At 39.4% G+C, this 17,814-nt stretch overlaps 1 protein-coding gene across 2 annotated transcripts in view; it reads right to left on the bottom strand.

Annotated features, from left to right (window-relative positions):
• Window positions 1–17,814, bottom strand: part of ccdc102a (coiled-coil domain containing 102A) — an 83,637-nt gene that overhangs the window by 47,092 nt on the left and 18,731 nt on the right. The gene's annotated exons all lie outside the window — the stretch shown is intronic.

The raw sequence follows: 17,814 nt of genomic DNA, 5'->3' as shown, positions 1-17,814 counted from the left end.
GAGGGTGGGTAGATGATGACGACATCATTTTCCTATAAAAAAAATTTGGAAGTTGTATTATGTTGAAACCCACTTGGCTCTGAAATCTTTTGAATGGGCATGAAGCATCTGTGTTTTGGAAGAGCTGAACAACAGAGAAAGTTTGCCAGCACCACAAAACCACAAAATATTAGAAAACAATATAAATCAATCAACGGCTGGCTTTGTAACAAAGCGCACAGCCTGAAATCAGTGAAAGGCATACAGCAGTAACAGATTTTCTGAAAGCAATGCAATACACAGTGAGCTCAAGGAGGACAGAATGACAAAAAAGATCCTCTCTGTCAAAATGTCAATGCAATATGGCCAATAATATTGAAATTATCTAACAATTCAAACCACACCATGATAACCCAGTGAAGCTCTAATTTTGAAGCACTCTCTCTTTCTCACACTCCCACACTCAGGCTATATTTACTTTGAAACGAGAAAGCCGTTAAAGGTGCAGGAAGCGTGTAGTGGGAGACCAAAGAGGAGGTTTCAGGTCAAAGTCTTCAGCCAAAGCCGCCAGCATCTCTCATCTGCTGTGAGAAAAGAGTTACAACCCTGCAGCGTAGGGGTGCAAGTTCTTGTGTGAAAAAGCACATGGCTGTTTTTCAAGCGTGTTGGCTTAAGTGAACAAGGACTAGATTTATTATATTTTTTCAAAAACAGCCCTCTATCTGAACAGAAAACAACAAAGTATGGTTGCATTCATTTAAAGACTGTTACACGAGTAGTTACACGATTAAGTATGGTGCCACAAAACGAAACGTGGTGATTTTTTAAGCGGATAAATTACTATAAAAACTATATTGTATGGCGTTCTCAGGGATGTGCTCACTTAAGAATTTTTATGCAACCGGTCACTGAGATTTTGGGTGGAAAAGCGCAGTTGAGTTCCAGACTGGACCCAGGTTCTGGCACCAGCCCCATTGGAAAAGCAGTATGGTGGGAGCACTACTAAAACCAATGTCAAAACAGATATGCGTGACCAAAGGAGTTGCCATGAAGAGCCAAAATCATAACCATGTGACCATGTGACTGCTCAGCTAGCTAGAGAGGTGAAAGTTAATACAACCACAAAAAAGTGGTACTGATCCGCGGTCCAATCTGTGACCATGTATTCAACATTTTTTGCAGTATACAATACATTGTGATATCACTGTTGTATTTATAGTACTGATGGTGGTGCGTGTGATTGCACAGAATAGAGAAACTTTTTTAATATTTACTCTAATGTAATATTAATATTTTCTCATAGACTTTCAATATCACTGCATTAAATTTGATTTTTGTTTGCTTTCTGACTGTTTTCCCCATAACCGCTGTAACTGACAGCATGGTGCAGATGCTTTCCCTGAAGCTTAAACTGAAGCATATGATCTGTTCAAGTCATGTTTAATTGTCTATATTTCACTACAGTGGGAAAACATTGTGTCCTTCACTCAGATTCTTGGCAATAACTCAAGAACTATGGCACTAAACAAACACCCACGCTCCACTTTCCACATCCAGAGTAGCTGTTCAAACTCAGTGGAAGTTCATGGGTGGGGCCTGTGGCTTTGGGAACGACAGGCTTATGCATTAGCACATAGTGAGGCAAGAAACAGAGGCAAATAGTCTCCTCATAAAACACCACTCAAACAAAAGCCCCTTTTTATTGGCTCATCAGAAAAAAAACGGGCAAAACTCAGTGAGGCCTGTTATGAGCACCGGGTGTTGATGGCAAAGAACAGCAACTGCTGCCAATTTGGGTCCACAGCAGAATCAATCTGGATCCCGGATCGACTTGAACAGGATACGTGGATTATCCTCTGGAAGGAATGATCTGGGTGTCTGTTTCTGAGGTACAGCTGAAAGAGAAAACAGCTGACAGGCAAATGAGCTCCTGTGAACAGGATGTCAAACACACTGTGTCAAAGCGTGGCTGCTCCGTCTCCGCACGCAAACACACTCCATATGAATGAAGAAGACGGAAGACGTGAGAAAACAGAAGATGGGGCAAAAATGCTTAATTAGCTCCAGAGGCTTTCGCAGAAGATCCTGATTAACTGGAATGATGCAATCAGAGTAGCATCTCCAACTGAAACATAAGCAATATGAGGACAAGAGTGAATAAAGTAAAAGAGGTGGAAAAGAGTAACCAGAACTAATGTAGATAGAATGAGCAAGAAGGCCTGTTGTTTTCATAAAGTTCAGACTTAACTTTAGATAAAGATTTCTTGATCCTAGGAATGAGTCACAATGGTCGACTTGTCAACTAGACCTTCATAAACTTTTTAAAAAATGGTTCACAGAGTCTGGCGTCAACAGCTTGACCGGCCTGCATGTAGCCTAGAACCCCAATCAACATCTTATTGGAAATAAATTGTAATGTTTGACTGTCAGCCAACCACCCAAAATCAGTACCTGACCTCACCTATGCTCTTGTGGTTTAAAGGACAAGTTCAGTATTTTACACTTAAAGCCCTGTTTTCAGATTGTTTATGATGAAATAGAACGGTTTTGACTGAAATTTCGACATATGCGGCTGCCCCGAGAATTTTTGGGTGTTTGTGTTTCAGCTCCTACCTTTACAATGGGTTTAATGGTGCACTGGAACAATCCTTCCTAAAATGCATTAAACTTTCGTTTACAAAGACGTGAAACTCACCGAGTGGTCAGGGGTGTTCACTGGTATGCTCACACAAAAATGCAGGGCTTTAAGTGTAAAATACCGAACTTTAAAGGTGCAATATGTACAGCAGGGAAAATAAGTATTTTTTATCAGTAAGGGGATTTCTAAGTGCGCTATTAACACAAACTTTCCACCAGATGTAGCCATCAAGCAAAATATTGAATTCATAGAAAGAAATCAGAACATTTAAGTATACAAGTTGAGTCATAATAAATAAAGTAAAATGACACAGGGAATAAGCAATGAACACATGAAGAGAGAACAAGGTGCAAAATAGCATAAAAAGCCAGGAGATCACCTGAAATCTGTCAAAATTGAGGGAGAAACCCTGCCTCCCATCAGTACTAATTGACATCAGCTGCTTTATTCCTAATTGATGGCCTATAAATGCTTCTCATTACCCAGGAGGCACACAGGAAAGACTTCATTATGGGTAAGAGCAAAGAACTCTCTCAAGAACTTCGTAATCTTATTGTTGAAAAGCCTTTTAATGGGAATGCTTATAGGCGCATTTCCAGAATGCCGAATGTTCCTGTGAGCACTGTGGCGGCCATTATCCGGAAATGGAAAGTGCATCACGTCACCATAAACCGGCCACGATCAGGTGCTCCACGTAAGATCCCTGTCCAAAGAGTCCAAAGAATAATCAGGAGAGCCAAGAACCACTCGGCAGAACTTCAGGAAGACCTTGCATCAGCAGTTACTGTTGTTTTAAAGAAAACTATAAGCAATGCACTGAACCGCCATGGCATCCATGCACGCTCACCACGCAAGAATCCATTGCTGAACAAAAAGCATGTTAAAGGCTTGGTTAAAGTTTACGAAAGAGCATTTGGAGAAGCCTGTGGATTACTGGGAGACTATAGTATGGTCAGATGAAAGCAAAATTGAACTTTTTGGCAGTCATTCTACACACCATGTTTGGAGAAGAAATGACACTGCCCACCACCCCAAGAACACCATACCAACAGTTAAGTTTGGGGGTGGAAGCATCATGGTTTGGGGCTGCTTTTCAGCAAGTGGTACTGGTCTTCATATTATTTCCAGAAAGCTGAAAATGAAAAGAGGGTGGACAAACACAAGGCCAAAGAAACAATAAAGTGGTTTCAAAGAACGAAAATCAAGTTGCTTGAATGGCCCAGTCAATCACCTGACCTAAATCCCATAGAAAATCTATGGAGAGAACTGAAGATCAAAGTTCATAAAAGAGGCCCAAGATTTAAAGACCATTTGTGTGGAAGAATGGGCCAGAATCACTCCTGAGCAATGCAGACGACTGGTCTCTCCATACAAGAGTCGTCTAGAAGCTGTAATCACCAACAAATGCTTTTCTACAAAGTATTAAATAAAGTGTGTTCAATACTTATTCCCTGTGTCATTCCACTTTATTTATTATGGAAAATTATTGGAAATGTTGTGTCAATAGCCCACTTAGAAATCCTTACTGATAAAAATGCTAAAGTGTCAAATACTTATTTTCCACGCTGTAACTTTTAGGAGAATCTCTTGACAGAGAAACAATATAATATACATAAGCATATTATTATGGCGTACATTACATGATGAACTGTATCGTTTATTACCTTGGAATGAGCCATTTTTATCTTCATACACTGCGGGTAGGGCTGTGACGGTCATTATATAACCGTGAGACCGACGGTTATAGTTGAACACCGTCATTAGAACTCTATAACCGGCAAAACCGTGTTATTAAAATATATATAAAAAAATGTATCATACAGAATTTTTAAATACTATTTAAAACAATTGTTAACAGTCTGTGTTATACGCCCCACCATGTTCTCACGCAGTGAAAAATACAGAGCGGAGCAGACACTGACAACGCGCTGACATACAGGACAGACCAGGTTACTTTTCGGTTACTTTTGAGATTAAACATATTAAACAAAGTCTCACCTTTCAAATCATCTCTTCCTTCTAGTTAATTTATAGCATCAAATAAACATGAATGACCATAAGAAGGAATGTTGTTTTAACCGCGGAAAGGCGTCAGTACACTCCGCTTTTCAAGTTCAAATTCTCCCATGCTAATCTACTAACTCTCCTGAAAGCACATTCACTGCTTGTCTTGCTGTTAATTTTAAATAAACGTAGAGTAAGTAGCTAATCAGTGTCTTGTTTATTCAAACGCCGGTTTACTTCGCAAGTGTGATCACTGAACAGCGCCTACTGTATGTGGAGAGTGTTTGCCGCGCGTGGCCATTGTCGGCTGCGTTTGCTGCGCATACTGTGCAGTTTAGTAACAGTATAAAAATCTCAAGTTCATATTACTTTACTTTACATGCATTTATGAGCAAAACCTCTTCAAGACGCTTTTTAACCCACATTCTGGTCCATGTAATGACAGATATAGACACAATTAAATCTGTTTCTCTGAAGATTATCAAAATAGATGAGAGAGGATTCATTTATTCTGAGCAGAGAGTGACAGCGCAGTCTTCTGTCAACATTGTGTTTTTAAATATTTCATTGCTTTCTGTTAAATTGCTTAAAGTCATTACTGTTAAAAACACACTTGGCATCACATTCATGATTTTATGGTAAAATGACACTTTCGCGTCAATCCACAAGCATTTAAACGAGCAAAACGCCCCCCACAGACGGTTATGTTATGAACCGTCACATTTGACTCACGTCATAACCGTCATCACCAATTCTGAAACCGGCACACCCCTAACTGCGGGTCTCTTTACATGGAAGTCGCCGTCATGTTTCTACTGTAGCCCTAAGGGGTGGGACACACCAAAGCTTTTTAACAGGGCTGAAAACGCCTAGAGGACGCTGAATGCCAGCTGTTTTTTAGCGGAGCACAAGCTTTCTTCAGCTGAGTACTTTGGTAGTGATACATGTCCCGCCCCTCCTCCACTGTGATTGGATGGTCGTGTGAGAACTGACATTGACGTGCAGAGCTTTTCACCCAAAGTTGAATCTCTATCAACTCTAGACGCTCAGCGCTGAAAAAAATCTGCCAGCTGCTGGTTGTTTTGAAAAACACTGTGCTTCCATTGGAAACAAATTTTAAAAAATGCGTCGAAAAAAAGCTTTGGTGTGTACGCTCCCTAAATGGACAAACTGTTCTACAAAGCGCATTTCATTCCTTTTGTCGTCTTAGACGATGACATGTTTGTCCTGTGGCAGCTACCTTATATCATGCAAAACTACAAAACTGGATGTTAATGAGACAACAACTGAATGGTTTACCTTCTGTCACATAATTTTGTCTTAACACTCCTCCTACAGTGTATACACTACCTTTCACAAGAAAATTAATAAACCAAAAATTTGCCTTCAGTTTGATTCCCATTTTAACCTAGCTGACTTACCCATTTCAGGTCATATTTCAATGCCAAGGAAACATCTGGAAGCTCACAGTACCCCATAGCAAACCAGAATAAGGGTTGACAGGCATAATGGAGTGTACACAAAGACTAGCTCAGTTTAAGCATAAAGAGTTTGCTCAAAACCTTTGCCAAGACCAAAGTATGCTAAAAGGACTTTCTCTTTAAAAAATAGAAAAATAAAAGCACTTACATATAAGATTATGACCAACGAGGGAATAGCAAACACTACCTGAGAACATGAAAATAGTTTGGGAAGCCAAAAGAATTATCATTATTATGTTTGGCATTTCAAAGCAAATAGTTAGAACAATGTGTGGTTGTACTGTAGCAAAACACAGAGGGAAGACCTTTATTGGAAAAATTATGTTTGAAATCGCCAAGCGATTTCAGTCATTATTATTACATGAAGGTTTCCAATGACAAGAACATCGGAGACCACACACACAGCAAGAAGCCACATCTCATCTCTCCAATCTCTGTAACCGATGACTTACAAATCAGGCCCACCGTAGAAGAGTTGTTCAATACGCAGATGTAAACGAAACCGATTTGTTCAAACCACACTATCCATATGTATTTTCCTCAGTGGCTCAGCAGGAACTTAGATTATCTTAAGGGCAAACAGAGGATCAGTGTCATCCACATGGGCCAGTGATGGTGAAAGACGCTCGGATAGCTTTGGCTCATTTTACTTCAGGGGCCCTGTTGTCACCTTTTGACACAATGACAGTATCTTTCGTTGTCTGGTTCATCACCCATGCCTGTCAAAGTACAGCTGCAGGAAAGCTCTTCCATCAACACAGACAAAGCCAAGTGTTTTTGTTCCTAAAATCCAGACTCAGGCTAGGGTGTGATTAAGCTAGACAAATTCCCCCATGGGAAAAGAGCAACCTGAATCCAAAATTATAGGAACTTGATGTTCCCAATAATACAAGTTTTGATAGTCAAATACACTGAAATATTCAAGAAAAGATAGAAATCTGCCTTATTTAAGCACTTCCTTCGGTTAAACTTGAATTGGCTGAGATAAATGGAATATTTCAGTCATCTGAGAACGAAAGTACACCTTGGCAGTAACCTGTGATCCTGTGGTTTTTAAACGAATTTGCGCAAAGAGGAAGAGGAAGTTTATATGCTTGTAATGCCTGTGGTCTCCAACCGCAGACTGAAAGTGACAACAATCATTTCTCGTTCCGCAATCTCTTGATAAAAGGTCCTCTGCTTTTTCAGAGCAAAGCGGTTTTGCCAAGTGTAAACAATCAGGTTATCTCTACAGCTGAGCAGCATGCTTGCTTGACTTCACATTATAAACAGGTGCTAAGGGGCATACAGGACATCATTAAACTGTACCCGAGTAAGACTGCCCCAACTTGTCTGCACTCACACTACACTTTACAATACATATGACAGTACGCTTACATCCTTAAAAAATGCAATTGTTTTGAAAAAAACTAAGATATGCGCAAGATATGCGGAGTTTAACGTAATTAGAGTTTATGGTTTATTAAGTCTGTTTGAAATTATCCACGCTGCGCAGATCGTTTGCCGTGTGACCCGCCTCCGATTTAAAGCGTAGCAAGGTACATTTAATGCTGGATTTCCACCAACTGTGGAGCGGCTGCAGATCGGCTCCACACTCCGCCGTCCGCCAATACCCACCAGTTCCGAATTTGTTGCAGAGCGGCTGCGTGCTGAAGTGACGAGCACCCATGAGGTCTCGCAAATTTACGTGATGATCGCGTAATATTTAGTTCCGTCTCCGCCCATTATGCCGTTAAATTATGACATTTTGCTGGACCAGCCCAGATCATGACACGAGATCTCGCAAATTCAGGTATGATCACGCGATATAGTCATGGCTCCACCCTGCGGAGCTGTCCGGCATCCGGCAAAAATAGAAGCTCTGCGTTTTTGTTCCGGAGGGCTGCGGATGGCCAGAGCTGTGACGGATTCGGAACACAGTCAGTGAAAATACACACATTGACTTGAATGGAAACCGATTGACTCTGCCGCCGTTTCGCAGCAGATCCCCAGCCGTTCCGCAGTAGGTGGAAATCCAGCGTAAGCGTACTGCACCCTGGTACAGTACGGAGAAATCACAATAGCCAAACAAATTGTACTTTAAGGTCAATTCTCCTGTAGGCGCATGGGCAACCTTCACATACAATGTATGCCGGGTTTCAAAAATCTGGTGGTGCGTGTAAAGTATACAGAAAATCGCATAAAGACCATACTTTAGCCTTTACAGATTGGAAGCAAGTTAGAAAACAACTAGAAATTAGGATAAGTTGAGTCAATGAGTCCAAAACATAGTGTTTATGAATTGTAATGAATATGTTAAACCTGTCACATGTCTTAGCACTGCCTTATAATTCCTGGTTAGCCAAAAGGTTTCCAACTGAGACAATGGTTAGGCCTGTTTATTCATCCAACCACTAGAGTTGGTCCGTACCACAAAGAAAAATACTCATAATTCTGGCAAGAAAAACTGAGGCCTTTCAAAGTTTGTGGTTTTATATCACTGCAACATCATTTACTCTGTTTTGCATTAGTCTGACAGTTAGCCATCCAGCTAGACAGCACAATAAATGTCCTGTAAACTCATAAAGAAACCTAATATTTTCTCCACAGAGGTCTACAGAGAAATGGGAGAAAGTGTAAACAGCTTGGGCTTTTCTTTGTCAACCTTGTCATTACCTCACAAACTGTGACATGGATGATTAAATCCTACCAATTCTCAAACCAGAAACATGCAAATGAGCCAAAAAAATACAAGTACAGCCCCTCTAAGTACTAAGTACATTTCCTGTAAAGACTGAAAGATTTCAGCACCATCTACAGTACTACATCTATGCATAGGATCAGCATGGGTGATTGACAGGGTATATGTCACATAGAGATTAAAATTTACAGTGTGTAAACATAATCATACTCTTAATCAAATGGTGCATTAGTAGGCCTATACTTAAAGCAACACTATGCAGTTTTTTTACCTCTAAATAATGTCTCTAAAATTATTTCAGTGATAGAACAACTTTTAACTGGACAAATTGTACTGTTGCTGCAACCTGAGCAGCCTCCTAGCTGCTACAAGCACACTTTGAAAGTGGCGGCGGAGGGTAGAGCACACAGCCCCGCCCCTCCCCCTGCCTGCAGAAGAGTGTCTGATACCAGGCACTGTTGCGCTTTCAACCACATGGGGGAGCTGCAAGTCATTTTTACATGGAAACTACATAGTATTGCTTTAAATTTCAATCAGTGCTAAATCATTTTAAGACAATATCTTGAACTGAACATCCAAATGCTAACTGGATGTTTCTCTGTTTTTATTAAAAACATTTTAAGGTCAAAATATGTTTTGAGGAACACTATATCAATATTATGCATGAAATCTATAAGTCAAGCGTATTACTGAGGCAAGCTGTGGTTACATAAATTTTGTCTGAGAAATCTGTAACATGTGGTATCTGCATTGTTCGTTAGAAACAGAAAAGTACTGTATTTGAACACCTTTGGTAAAGCAGCCATTGCTTAGGTTTTTGTGCCACATTAAAAAAAATGTCATTGGTAAATACAAATAACTTCTGTTATATGGCAGTATGTACTGCATGTATAGTAAAAGTACATGACTTCAATTTAGGACACAGACTTACTGTATCATGATGAATATTATACTGTAACAGTATCTGCCATACCACGTGACAATTACCCACATGCACCATATGAAGAAAACAAGTGAGAAACATAAGTCACATGATACGACATCCTCAGCCAATGAGATTCAGATTGAACTTACACAGAGAGGGACAGATGTCAGTTCATTAAGTTAGTAATGTCATGTAGAGGTCAGCCATATCTGTCACACTTTCGGAGGCCCTCTTGTGAAAATAACCACTTGTAAATCGATCAAAGCCAACAGCGCAAGAGATTTTGAATGGATTAGGGACTTAAAAGGTTTTACATACAGAAATGCAGACAATAAGGAGAATAATAAGGTTAAAGCAGCCAGAAAGACAGGGAGAGAGAGAGCGAGTGAGAGAGAGGTCAAGCACTAAGATGATAATCTTATCATCACCTCATTCAACAAAACATGAAACGACAATAATAAACCGTTCAACTGTAGCGTGAGCGGCTTATGAGTTCAAGGTCAATCCTGCAACCATATATCAACCACGGCAAGTGTTTTGTCATGCAGAACAATGATAAAAGCGAAATGCAGAAGTAGCTACCTCGAATGTACAGCAGATAAAAAGACAGAGCTTTACAAATGGCCTGACATCAAAACCTAAGAAAAAAATGGGGAGAAAAAGTAGGACACACTTGTGGAAAAAGACCCCAGGTGATGAAAGTCAAGACGACGGAAACGACAGAACACATACAAAAAATAGATAATACAGGCAAGACAAGACTAGATTAGGCCTAAACTGATGACATCACAGGAAATCTATGCAGGGTTTAAAGGGGGCCTCTATAGGGCACAGAACTGCCTGTTGTGAACACCATACTACTGACTGAAAGAGCAGCGGGTTGGTAGAGCAGCGCAAAGGTCTGGGTTTGATTCGAGGGGCAACCTTCCGATCTTTCTGATGAAGCCAATATGGAAGTGATTTAAACTGCAATTCATCGACCGGCCGATCGATGAATTAAAATGCCCATCTTTAGAGCAGAAAATAATATGTTTACAGCCTGGTACAAAAACGTTTTTGGTCTATTTTGCTAATTTTGCTGTGGGGGGGTGATTTTTTTTGCAACTCATTCGTTTAAATTATATTAAGCCTTAAAGTTCTGCATAATAAAGGGCGTGGCCACTTGAGTGACCAGTGAACTGCCACTGCTATCACTAGAATTGTGCTAGGCGGGTGTGGTTTCAGCAACCAGCCACCTCAGCTTCACCCACGTCACCAAGTCACTTTGCATAAAAATGTCTGCCTAAATGCATAAATCATGTAATGTTAATGTAAATCGAATTTATCAACCACAATAAATGTAATTTATAAAATACAAACAAGACGTTTATTTGCAAAGAACTCATTTTATAATTTATTATACTATAATTAAATTGGACTGGGAAACGTTGACAGTACAAACTTGCCCTACAGCCATCTATGAAAACTGACACCATGTATGACAGCCGAACATCCATTGGATCCATTAGGAGTTAATAAAGAGAGATTTGTCAAACAAAATCGTGCATGAAAGCATTCAGTAAGGGGGCTGTAAGTGATTTGTATAGAATACCATACATAACATGTTTTTGTCACTGGACAGACACTGAAATAAATAATTGTGTCTCTGTTTGATACCCAAGACTCTTTATGAGTTTAAAAGCAGCCGGTTTTAAAACACTCGCTTTGCTTCACACAAGTTGGGGATTTGGAGGTCAGGTTTAGGGTTGGAGGGCATGTGGCTGAAGGGGTGGAGTAAAGTTTGTGCAGTGACTTGAAATGTGTTCCTCACCCCAACAACAGGGGGCAATGTGAATCTCAAGCTGAATTGTAATGCAAATGAATGTAAGAATATTCAACATTAACATTAACAGGGTTATCTTTCATTCTCTTTCATCTAATCCCACATATGTACCCTAAGGAGTAGTTTGTCAGAAGGGAAATTCCTGCCTGAAATAAAGCAGTTAGCATGAGGTGGCTAAGAAATACACTCAGACTCAGCAAGCACAATTTCCCTTGATATTGTAATCAGTGAGTTTATGTTAAAAATATGTACTGTGTATAGAGCAACTGCATGCCACATATATAGATTACATTATTCATCAATAAATTTCAATAATTTTACACTGACCCTCTCACAAACATGAACAAATTGTTTTGCATGATCTATATACAGAAAACAAGTGAAAAGTATTGCAGCAGCCAAGCCATAATCACAATGATTTATTCAATTACTTCTGCAATCCTACACCACATTAAATGAACCACAGTTACTATAAATTCACTCTGTCCTTGAAATTGAGGATTGTGGCCAGGCCACACATGATGCGGCTTGTCCTCCAGGTGCAGCGTCCATCTTTATACCCAATCCATCACTTTGTCATTAAACAGGACATAGTCCACCATCACACCTGGAGACCCAAATGCAGCTGGGTCCTGCATCTGTCCAGCCAACATATGGTCTCATTTAAAAAAAAAAAAAAGATTAACATACTGTATAAATGCATGTGCTTGTATGTGTAATGTAGCTTATATCCTCTTACCAACTAATGTTAATGATCTTCCACAGTCCACATACACATTAAGAGGGTAACAGGGCATGTGGCTGAAAGAACAGTGCATTCCTCCCCCAGACTAATGGTGCTCAATCTTACAGTGCTGTTATATGGAGTATGTGTGCGTGGATGTGGTTTAATAAGGATCAGATGTTAAAGTTTGACTGATGCATGTGTGTGATAAGGATCTTGGAGAACGCAAAATGGAAATTGACTGGAATAATCCGAGCCAGACTGAATAATGTGGACCGTTCAAGCAAGGAGGAAAGGTACGAAGAGGTGGTAGAGAGAAATAAAAAGGGGATTGTCGGTGAAGCAGCAGCTATGACAGGAGAAAAAGAAGATGGGAGGAGGTCAAAGGAGGAAAGTCTTTGTGAAAGGGGCAGATGGCAAAGGACATTTTGCTACTCAGTGGGGTTTCTGCCACAAATGATATATGCTACACTTACAGCTACACTTACTGCTCTGTCCATTCTCTTTCTTTGTTCAGGCCTCTCTCACAGCAGACTGTGGTTGAAAGACAGGATGCTTGATTTACAAACATCCTGTAAAAGCTAGAATAAAGGTCGAAATCTCTGTGACAGTGTCAGACATGCTGGAGAAAGCTAGCTATATGCGTGAACAAAGTGTTTTAAAAATAAAACCTATTTTATTGGGTGTCTCTTTAGGGCAGAAACGGATCAAGTGGGCGATTTCAGAATTATGGATGTGACATTTGAACCCATAATGACTTTTGCAATATTTACTGTAGACTGTTAATGCATGTTTTTAGAGCACCCAATCTGAAGAACTGACAGGCAAATATGTTTTCTAAAATATATTTAAGCCCCCACAAAAAAGGGAAATGAGTATGCGCTATGAATGTGACAGGAAAAGTGTAATGTATAATATTAGTATTGTATTGAGGAAAAACAAACATTTGAGGAACTGGTTTTTTGTCAGGGTGACAATGGAAATTTCTGTGCTGATTAGATCTAGTTTGTTGAATAACGAAAATGAATGACTGCAGCAGTTCGATACCTGTGGGTGTGCACTGTGTAAGTGTAAGCAGTAATGAGTGTTAGGAAAGACTTTTGAGTCTCGCTGTTGCAATTTCAGAGGCAACCCATGACAAAACACTTCCTTTCAGCTTGACCATGTGGTATTATTGTCCTCTCTACTCCGCTGAGGCAGTTTTCCATTAACATGGGCAGAAGATCAGTCTCTTCCTACAGAGGGGAGGACATCGCTACATTTCTGCAATCATACGATCCGTGAAATGGCCACAGACTAAACTGCCGGGCGAGAGAGCAGTCTGAAATAATCAAGACCAAAAACCAAGAACTAAATAGAGGCCACACGCTGCCATGCAGGAATATTTTTAACAGACCAGCTATACTTTAACAATTTTAAACACTGCATTAGCATTGAAATATACAATAACAACAAAAACATAATAAATATTGATAAAATGCACTTCAAAAACAAGACACCTGAAGCCATAATCATACTGTTGTATTTCACATACAATTTTTTTATTTATATTTATTTACTTATAATTCAAACCTGTATTCTACTTTATTGTAAAATAAATAAACACTACATTCTAAAAGATAATGGTTTGTTTTTAACCCATGATGGGTAATATAGGATAGAACAGCTGGGTTAAAAATTACTCAGTGCTGGGTTACAACCCATGTTTGAATAACAATAAAATAATATGTATTCATCAGTCCATCTATCTGTATGTTCATCCCTCCCTCGGTCTGTCAATAATATAGCCATTATATAGTAGTTTTTCCGGAGAACGATTAAATAAATTCTGTCTTAGTTGAACAGGAAGGTATTTTAAAGTTGCAATGAAATTAAAGGTGACATAGAATGATTGAACGGGGTATTTATCCTTGTTCTGTGATGTGACATGTAGACAAAAATGTTTTTGTTTGGGTCTGTAATGCCTTAGAAGCTTCCTAAAAACCTCTCTCAGATAGCTCTATTAGGGTGGGGGATTTTAAACAAGTGGTTTTGCACCTATTTGGTTCCCCCTACTGGCTTAACTTGCAATATCATTACTGATTGGCTGACTTTGCTGCCACTCAACAAATGTGGCTAATTATTTTAAAGTGGAGGGGCAGGGAGATGCCTGTGATGTCATAAGCATCAGTTTTTCAGATTGGGCCGTTTTCTGGCTGACATTTATAAAAGAGGAATTTCTATGAGACTGAGATGTTTAGCATGTTTAGCACTTTTTGTATGTTTGTGAATGCGGGTAGACTGCCATTATTTAACAAAGACATGGTAAAAATGGTTTTTCATTCTCTGTCCCCTTTAAAATGAAAAACAAACTTCCGGTCATATGGTATGGCAGGTGGGCAGGGTCCAGGAAAAGATTGCAGCAATTAGCAACATAATCCAACTTCAAATTGTCCAATCATTTCTCGATGGACGAATTCAAGTCCAGCACTACATTTTTCCCATTTCATAAGCCATTTCACTCACATATACAGTGAGGAAAATTAGTATTTGAACACCCTGCTATTTTGCAAGTTCTCCCACTTAGAAATCATGGAGGGGTCTGAAATTGTCATCGTAGGTGCATGCCCACTGTGAGAGACAAAATTTAAAAAAAATCCAGAAATCACAATGTATGATTTTTTTATAACTATTTATTTGTATGATACAGCTGTAAATAAGTATTTGAACAACTGTCTTTCAGCTAGAATTCTAAGCCTCAAAGACCTGTTAGTCTGCCTTTAAAATGTCCACCTCCACTCCATTTATTATCCTAAATTTGATGCACCTGTTTGAGGTCGTTAGCTGCATAAAGACACCTGTCCACACCATACAACCAAGTAAGTATCCAACTACTAATATGGCCAAGATCAAAGAGCTGCCTAAAGACACTAGAGACAAAATCGTCCACCTCCACAAGGCTGGAAAGGGCTACCGGGAAATTGCCAAGCAGCTTGGTGAAAAAAGGTCCACTGTTGGAGCAATCATCAGAAAATGGAAGAAGCTAAACATGACTGTCAATCTCCCTCGGAATGGGGCTCCATGCAAGACCTCACCTCGTGGGGTCTCAGTGATCCTAAGAAAGGTGAGAAATCAGCCAAGCACTACACAGGATGGCTGGTCAATGACCTAAAAAGAGCTGGGACCACCATTTCCAAGGTTACTGTTGGTAATACACGTCATGGTTTGAAATCATGCATGGAACGGAAGGTGCCCCTGCTTAAACCAGCACATGTCCAGGCCCGTCCTAAGTTTGCCAATGACCATTTGGATGATCCAGAGGAGTCATGGGAGAAATTCATGTGGTCAGATGAGACCAAAAGATAACTTTTTGGTCATAATTTCACTAAACGTGTTTGGAGGAAGAAGAATGATGAGTAACATCCCAAGATCACCATCCCTACTGTAAAGCATGGGGGTGGTAGCATCATGCTTTGGGGGTGTTTTTCTGCACATGGGACAGGGCGACTGCACTGTATTAAGGAGATGATGACCGGGGCCATGTATTGCGAGGAACAACCTCCTTCCCTCAGTTAGAGCATTGAAGATGGGTCGAGGCTGGGTCTTCCAACATGACAATGACCCAAAGCACACGGCCAGGATAACCAAGGAGTGGCTCTGTAAGAAACATATCAAGGTTCTGACGTGGTCTAGCCAGTCTCCAGACCTAAACCCAATAGAGAATCGTTGGAGGGAGCTCAAACTCCATGTTTCTCAATGACAGTCCAATAACCTGACTGATCTAGAGAAGATCTGTGAGGAGGAGCGGGCCAAATCCCTCCTGCAGTGTGTGCAAACCTGGTGAAAAACTACAGGAAACTTTTGACCTCTGTAATTGCAAACAAAGGCTACTGTACCAAATATTAACATTGATTTTCTCAGGTGTTTAAATACTTATTTGCAGCTGTGTCATACAAAGAAATAGTAAAAGAAATTATACATTGTGATTTCTGGATTTTTGGACATGCACCCTACATGATTTCTAAGTGGGAGAACTTGCAAAATAGCAGGGTGTTTAAATACTTTTTTTCCTCACTGTACGTCACCACCACAGGGAAAATAATACAATCTCTACATCTGCCTTATGGCGATTTGAAGCTATGGAACTTAAGCAATAAAAGTCATCTTTCAGTGCTTTTAAATCTATAAAAAGATTGATACTAAGATCGGTTATAGACAGTTTCAGCAGTAACAACATAAACAAGCGGCTTTCGTGATCAACACATTACTTCCGGTAAACTTCACTAAGAAGAAATAACAACAAAGTCCTTTTAAAGTAAGTTAATTTATAAAACAAGCAACACGTAGATTACCTAGGAAACCAAAACTTTTTTTATTTTCGACGAGGTATTTGTTCAAGAGTTCAGTTCAGCAACTAGTCAGACCATTACAAAAACTGAAACCGGAAGTAAAGTTCCGACCAGACACGTAATCGCGTCCGATGTGTCCGATGAAACCGTCTATATGTTAAAAGATCGAGCGAAATTTAATTCCTGTTGTCATGACCCCTTGAATTTTTGTTGTCATTCTTTTTCTCTTAGTTTACATAACATCTTATCAACTTTGAAAAAAAGATTAAATAGCTTAATATGCAATTATTATGAATTGTGCAAAAAGCCATGACGCATGTAACATTTTATGTTGCCAGGGGGTTATAAACTTTTATTCCAGCATATCACATTAACCACTTATTTCCTTTTAGAAAGTTTTTCAGACAGACAGCAACTAAGGTGACAAAACCACAATTTAAGGCTTAAAATCAATACCCACACATCCACTCATCCTGAGCGGCAAAACCCAGCAGCAAAAAGTCTACTTTTGGTGTAAAAACGAAACTACATAAATCATTTGCAGATTCAACATAGTAAGTTTCCACTACCACTTGCTCATGAGTGTGAAAAACATAAAAAGAGTTTTTGAGAATCTTGAGAAAAAGAAAATCAGCAATAACTTTCTCCACGTCTCTTAGTGCTTTTAAATCTATACTCTGCTCATCAGCACATCTCAAGTCACATTCACATTATATAGCCTCTCTTTCAATTTCTGTTTTGATTGTGCCTCTTTTTCATCACTATCAAACATGCACTGGTTTCCTCACCATAAAGTTAGATAGAGGTGACATTTTCATTGTAATTTATATCCAAAACTGGGCCAGCAGTCTAATTCTACAGGGTAATTATGCCTATACGGAAAAAAATACTGATGTGCCGAATCAAAATTTCATACGTAAAGGTTTGTGCATATTTGACAGCTTCTGGCTTAACTTCAGTTGTTACTTCTCTAAAAAAGTATGTAAAATTATAGCTCATATTTATATTGAAAAATATTATTTTACACAGCCTTACTAACTTTTATGTCCTTGTCTATACAGTAAATCACAGTCCCTCAAAAAATGGCTACTTAGCTTTTGAATAAATACAATAAATATCACTAATGGACAGATTCAGAGATTTAATTCTTAGAAAGATGGCAGTTCATAAACGTGCTCTTAAAAAAATACTATTGCTTTTCATAGTGTGGAGATGTGGCTGGCACAAATGTAG

The sequence above is a fragment of the Paramisgurnus dabryanus genome, chromosome 2 (assembly GCF_030506205.2).
Source record: "Paramisgurnus dabryanus chromosome 2, PD_genome_1.1, whole genome shotgun sequence".
In the NCBI taxonomy this organism is placed as follows: Eukaryota; Metazoa; Chordata; class Actinopteri; order Cypriniformes; family Cobitidae; genus Paramisgurnus; species Paramisgurnus dabryanus.
The sequence above is the reverse complement of the archived record's forward strand: the minus strand, read 5'-3'. Positions and strand labels throughout refer to the sequence as shown.